Consider the following 7,638-nt stretch of genomic DNA (forward strand, 5'->3'; position numbering starts at 1 on the left):
CGTTGTATGCTCAGATCTTATACCTGCAAAACTCAGGCTCATCAAATACAGGTTGATACCAAACACGAGCCTTCCAGTGTAAGAAGGCAAAGTTGGTGCTCAAGCATGGTGAATGTCTCAAGTGTTGCAACCAGAGTTAAAGATAAACCATGCAGAAAAGGTGCTACTTACTGAATGTAGGCCAGTGCCAGTCAGAGATTGCTCCTCCTTCCCGTCCTGTAATTTTTTTCTGAAGTTTTGCTTTTTCTCTTCATTTTTTTTCACTATCCAGCCCAATTCAAGGTTGATTTAACTCTGCAAGAAACATTCCTTCTGCTTTCAGGCTGTCTTATTAGTCAGTGAACTCCTAGATGGGGTAACGTTTAAGTGCGTTCCCCAGACAGCAATACTGAACAATAAGCCAACACTCCAAGTGTGACAATTTAGGGAAAAAAAGAGTGACACCAGCTCCTTTGAGTGACCGAGCACCAGTAATTTCAACAATCTCTTCTTTCCTCCCTAGTGTCCTGGTCTAAGGACTTGCAGCAAGACTGCAGCCAAGAAGACCTCAAGTCCTCGTTACTTGCAGAGAGAGCTGAGGCTTTTTTCCAGAGAGTACAAGCTGTAAGCCTGAGCGAACCGTTAACTTAGGGATATTTGTTTCAGTGGAAATTACTCCTCTTTTATCTTCATGTATCTAGAAACAGCAGTTGGGAAAAAAACCACGTTTCTTTCTATTACTTAGTAGTATAAATGACAGGCACATTAAATACAGCAAACAAAAACCCTGGAGTAAACAAAATCAGCATTTTATTCTTCAGTCATCTTTTTACAAGATTGCTTAATCTTTTTCACAAAAGAACACATACCAGAGATACATGAGTTAATCTACAAAACCAGATACGCAAGCCAAAGTGATATGGTACATGAAAATCCACATGCTTCATAATTGAGTTCTCACATGCCTGTCATCTGAATTTAAGCGAAGGTGCTGTGGGGTACACAAACATTAGTTCTGCCACACCAAAATGTGATCACTAACTCTACGGACACAGCTAAACAACATATTTACAAAGTATTAAGTCTACCAGTCTTCATCTAAGATTTGAAAGAGATAGTCGGTTGTTTAGCTACCAAGCCTTCATGGAAGGTGAAACAGTCTAACGTCCCTAAATGGATTCATGCAGCGTTTAGTTTTATTCACGTGAGACACAAGGACAAGTATCTACTGGAGATCATAAAAGTAGTATGTGAAGATGTGGCATCCTCCTGGAAGGAGTTTGGAGTATCGATGTTCATTCATCATTGCTGTAGGACTGACAATAAAGCAAAACTGCAATCGTTATCGCATATTAAGAGTCCACAAGATAAGAATTGCCCTGCTCACTGGTGGGCCCAGGGGAAGGGGATGGGACGTTTTCAGGTCCCCAGCAGTGCAGAAGAGCTGATAAAAACCCACTTTTCTCACAACTCCTGCTGGTGGGGGCCATTTTGCTGAAAGAGGCTGTCAGTGATTTGTAATGTCAGTGTTAAACTGAAGATGCCAAAATACCTTAATTCTAACTGTAGCAATTTAACCATGTGAGAAAAACTATCTTCATGGAGATTCCGTAACTATTAAAAAATTAAGGTTATTTTTACTGTTTAAGACTAGTGCAAAGTAGATTTTTTTTGGTGGGGAGGGGGGGTTAAACTGGGCTCTTGTGCTACTCGCATCACAAACGGTGGACCAAGCACATCCCTTAATTTATTCTGTGGAGCTGCACTGTTATTCCTGTTTGGAAGCAAGTAATAGCAGAATTTAGCTTAGGCTTTAACTTCAGCTTCTGACATTAGAAGGAATATGAAAAAGAAATTAAGAAGTAGCTTCTGTTGTAGTCTCCAGAGTGGATTACCACAGAATGCCAACTGCTTATGCTGTGAGGGTACTCAGGGGAACAACTGGCTGCAGGTGCTCACAAACATGGATATGATATTATGGACATCTTTCTGCAGCAAAGGCTTTTACCCATTTCATAGTTCAACATGCAAAAAGTTGGAAAGCCACCAGCATCCCACCTTGAGCCAAATAAATTTGCTTCTAATCCTGATGCTACTAGACTACTCTAGTATATCCTGGGCAAAACTCTCTGGGATTTTCTCTAGCTGAATCTCTCCACTGTATTTATAGAAATGGGAACAGCAGTATCCTAATTGTTACAAGTGCCAGATGGTAGCTGTCTTTCACTGCCTGACAAGTAGTGCTTTTCTGAGTACAGTTACATCCAAGACCATGAGAAAATCTGTCAGTTACAGAGTGCCTTCAACTTCCCGTGACTTCCTACAGAACAGCCCCTATGTAACATTACTGCTGAAGCTGCCTTTCCGAACAGAAAGCCCTCTGCCTTTTGGCAATCCAGCTGGTATTCTGTATGCAAACCTGAGGGTCAGATCATCACGCGTTATAAATCACTACGTTCCCATGATATGGCCATTAACTTCTACATGTCAGGAGGAATGCAATGGTGTATACAGACCAAATACCACATCTGGACACTTCATCCCTTCCGCTACAACTGATGTTTCTGTATCACTCTGGTAGTACCTGCAGCCATCTCTGACTGCCTGTGGGTATACAGCTAAACAGAGTAATGGCAGCTAGTACCGTGCCTTTCACACCCAAACCTGCTCTGAATGAAGCACAGTAATTCACAGTTTCCAAATGAAATCGCATAAACCAATATGTAACAAAAATGATAATAAGCAAACTCACATGGATGCAGTTAACTTATTAGAACGTAGTTGACTTATTATTATTACCTAGTGGAAAATAAATAATGATGTGTCAAAACAATAATTTAATATAGCAGTCTCTAGCTATTAGTCATTACGGGACATATTTAAGGGAAAGGGAAGCGAAAACAAGCTTACACACACACACAAAACAGCATGCTGCTCAAAGTGCAATGAGATAGAATTAGAAAGCCACTGAAAAGAAGCCATGTCAAGTTATTATTTAATGAAAATTACAACAATCAGAAAAGATACAAATTAGTGTCTCTGGAGACATTTTCTCAGGCACACCACCAGACATAGCAGTGATAATTACTCAGTGGTATAATTTTTACCCTTAATAACAATGATCTTGGTAATGTACCTCCCTTTTGACTCAGTGTTGCATATCTAGAGTCTATGGAGCAATAACAAAGGTACACTTGGGATTTTTCCTCTTCCACTAGACACCTGGAGGCCCACGCTTGTGCATAACCCTGGGCACCAAATGGCACCTTCAGTCACTGTAGAGACTCCTCCAACTGTCCCCACCTCAACCTCATCCCCCACCACAGGAGCTGTTCCAAGGATGAAACAGTGTGGCAGTTTACAGATAAGACTCAAGAGTGTGACCATCATTATCCATGTTAGTAAGAATGACAGTTAAATCCCTTGAGTATATTAGCACATTGCTCACTTGCACAAGCAAGGGGCTACTGAGGTGCCCCCTCCTCAGCTCATGCCTTGTAAAAGGGCCTGACTTTTCAAGGTGGGTGAAATAGGTCAAGCGCTTCCACCCTCCCTAGTACTTCACACGTGCATTTTTCTGACAGAGCACTGTACAGGTGAACTCTGCAGATGTACATAACAGAGGCCATGTTCTCCTACAGCTCCTGGAGGATTTGTGGCTCACTCAGCACAACAGACTAACACAGGGCTGATCTTTATGGCAGTAAGCTCTTAATTACTACCCAAATGTATACATCCACAAATGATAAATCCTCTTAATTCAACTGAGCAACAAAGCAGGTAAGACTGTAGTCACACTGTTATTTCAGTATAGTTAATAAGATTAAAAATGACATGCAATTTATTCATACCCATGTAAAATCTACCACAGGAAAAACAAAACCCCCAACCCAATCCCACAATACTGGCACTAAAGTGCATAATGAGATCTTGTAATTCCAAAGTGCTCTGCTACATTTTAGTCTGATCATTGAGTTGTTTACTGTACAAAAAGCTACAATATCTTGAAGGCAGTCAGAATAGGAGTGGGAACTCCTGCCCTAACAGAAAGGTAGCTTTTCTGTTTATTTTGCATAGGCAAATATAAATGGTGACTAAATAAGCAGCCCAGTTTCTATCTAAAAGTCATATGCTCATTTTCTTGCTTTGAGACTGCTTAGTCTTTTCCCAAAGAAACTTCCATTTCTGCTAGTCAAAGTTTACTTTAGTTAAGACTACAGATAAGGACTTGAAGGTGGCAGTGCTCTACAAGGTATCATAGTTACAGGGTGGGTCATTGTGTAATAGTAATGGGTCTCACGTATTTGCAACAACTAGTACAACACACCAGTATTAGATTTCACAGCTGTAAGAAGCCTTATTCATTTACAGGAGGAGTCTTAAGAGATCTACTACAATGGCTTTAAAACATTGGATCAAAGTGACTGTAGAGAATGTCATGGCCATGATGTCCCATTAATGGGCCCCTTTTATTTCAATATGAATGCTATCCAGAAAGGACAAAGGTATGAAAAACAATTCATTAAGTGATGAATAGTACTGTTTTGTCTTTATGTTGATCCCCTTTAAAAAAAGATATAATTTAAATATAAATACATATGAAATGTATAGATAAATATATAGAGATAGCTATGTTAATATGTAGTTTGATCAGAACTGGATTAACCAAAGAAAATCTAAAGGCACCACAATATGTCAGCATCACTGAATAAAATACTCACTATACTTTGCATTTATGTAGTTCTGAAACCAAGCAGTCAGAAAGCCATATACAGCAGGGAATAAATTTCACTATTTTAACCTCACAGCTTGGGCAACTAAGACTCAGATTCACTTAACGATGAGCCATACTCAAACATCTCAGGTAAAGAATCCAGCTGTTCTGACTCCCAGTTTTTTATCTAGTTAAGAATCAGAAAGGCTTGTGAGCAAGATAAGAAAATAAAGCTTCAGAAAAACAGAGGATCTTAATTTGGGCCTGTACCCAGAGGTTATAATGAGTAGAGGACTGACTCTCCTCTTTGCAAATGGTCTTAATCAGTCCTATTAGCATTAAACAAAATAGCTGGTGTAAAACCACTCTCTGTTAAAACAACTCAGAATTATACTTGCATATTGGAGAACCGAGTCTGCATGGGTACAAGTGAACAGTGCCTTGCTTTCCTTCTTGTTTAATTAATCCAAGTGTATTTAAAGCGAACAGTAATTAATCAGGCTAAAAAATCCTAAAATGTATCATCTCACAGTTGCAGCAAATTGACCTATGTGCAAGGAAAGCCTCATTTCTCACTTCCACTGGTATTACATTGATGTGGTTTTAACTTTGGTTGAGCTTTCAACAGCTGAATAGAGAAGCAGCAGCTCAGCAATGCTGGGACTTGTCCTGCAGCTGTTGGTCCATTTCGTAGAAGTCTCGGTCACAGCAGAGGGATAAAGCACCAAGACTGCTGATATTTCCAATTCTCTTAGCAGCAGTAACCACACAGCAGCTTTTCTGCAAAATAAACAAAACAAGAATCCAGTTAGTTCAGCAGTATAGTTTTTTTTATTTGGTTAAGCGTTCTAGGACAACCACATGGTGGTTTCTTTGTGTATAAGGAAAATAAAGCAGCGCTGAACCTTCTTGCTTACAAAGGGTTCTTGCAGCCACCTTATTTGTGAGATGTTTTATACAATACTAAAAAGACAAGGCCTCTTTGTTAAGAGGAGAAATGGTCCTGGAGGTCTTTTTTGAAATGCAGCTACTCTGCTTTTTTGCCTCTCTTGTCATACAGATCACAGCGTGAAAAGGCATGCTGCAAACCTCTCCATTTATTTGTGTTACCACTGCAAGCATTTACAATGCCAGGTCTAAATCAACTGGCACTTGAGTGTATTATGTTGGGTCAAATGTGGTAACCATGCTTCTTGCCTGATAAAAATAGCTAATGGGATTCTTTAAAAACAAAGTACTGCTATGACTTTAGATCCACTCATTAAGTAAACTCAAATAAACTCCGAAAAGAAAAACACACATAGAGGAAATAACACCACAAAAGCCAAAACCAGGTTTTCCTGCAGGTTAGATCATGGGTAGGTTACTATGTTACAAAGCTATAAAAGTTTATTTAAAAATAAATTTGACTGCTGTTGGACAGTCAATTTATCTCAAAGTTGATTTTGGTTGTAATAGAAAATTGTGTTTCCTGCATTGGAGAGGGAGAATTTTCACCATTTGGTTGCTGTGCAGTTAGTGGCTTGAAATGTGAAATACAGACAAAAACACTAGTCCTGTAACACGTCAGGAAAACCTGTTTAGAAAACTACTACAGAGAAGCACACAGGTGAGTAGACTTTCATGTAACCTGTCCCAGCACCAGGGAAGTGGGGATGAATGGTGAGGATCACAAAGAGGTATTCATTACCACTGGATTGCCATCACAGAAGCTGATGCTCAGATATTACCATATCAGGAAGTTACATGGCTTCAGAGAGCAAGTGGGATATAATAATGGTACTTTACCACTCATCGACCTCCAGTGTACTATGGAAAGGCAGCTTCAAGTCCCCAGGATAGTTCATTTAAAGATCACTAACTTCTGCATTACTGCACTACACTGCATAAAATCTGTTCTCATTTTGCATAGTCAGACCAAAAATTTCAACCTCTCACAATACTCTATTTTTTACACATTTCTGCACCAAACTTGTTGCAAACAAACCCCAGTATATCAAAGCAGATTATGGCAGCATTAAAAACTTGCTTGTGGGGAAAAGTGGACTACTTTTATTTTGGAATCCTGGTTGTTACCAATGACGCATGACTAAGAGGAAGTGGCTTTACAGTGTGTGTGTTCTCAGCCTCATTCACTTCTTGACCCTCCACTGAGTTTTGCCCAGAGATGCCCCCAGAATCTTTGAGTGGTTCCCATGGTCCTTCAACAGAGGCAGTAACTTCTGTGGTAGCTGGTAAGAGAGACTGTGGGAATTGGTGTATTGGTTTATGGAGATACTGTACTGCCTGAGGTAGCCTGATTTCAAAGTGGCTGAGCGACTATGCTTTGGTCAACGACCAGAGACAGAACATGAGAGCAGGCTTGAGTCTCCCTGGTCCCCAGGGGAGGCAACCAAGCCAGCCTGAGAACCACTAATTAAGTGTTTGTTAATGAAAAGGCAAAGACAGAGAGACAGAAAAAAAAAAAAGGACAGAAAGAGATGCTCTGTCAAAATTGTTTGGGTTGTTACAGGCCAAAAGAGCAGAGAAGTGCCCTGTCAGAACTGGGTCCTCAAAAGTGTGGTGCAGCTTCTTTTAGGGGACACCTCACTTTAGTTTCACTACAGTTAGTGAAGCTGCCCTGAGGGTCTGGCCCATGCCTTTGCTAAAAAAGTAATTACTTTTCATATTTCTACCTTTTTTAAACCACACTCCTAACCACAGCATGAAAACCTGAAAGCTTTCAACACTGAAAAATTATTGGGTGAAATCCTGTCCCATAAGAGCCAGCCGGAGCATAACTATTCTCTCTAAAATGGCCAGGGTTTCCAGCTCATATGGCTTCATATATATGAATTTTTTTTTCACAGTCATGTGACTTGGTATAAGTGATAGGGCCAGTTAACATTTTGAATGCCTTCCAAACAACAGCAAGGATGGTGGTGGTGAATACAGTTTGGACCGTG

This window comes from Pterocles gutturalis, unplaced genomic scaffold, assembly GCF_000699245.1.
Source record: "Pterocles gutturalis isolate BGI_N339 unplaced genomic scaffold, ASM69924v1 scaffold13371, whole genome shotgun sequence".
Taxonomy (NCBI): domain Eukaryota; kingdom Metazoa; phylum Chordata; class Aves; order Pterocliformes; family Pteroclidae; genus Pterocles; species Pterocles gutturalis.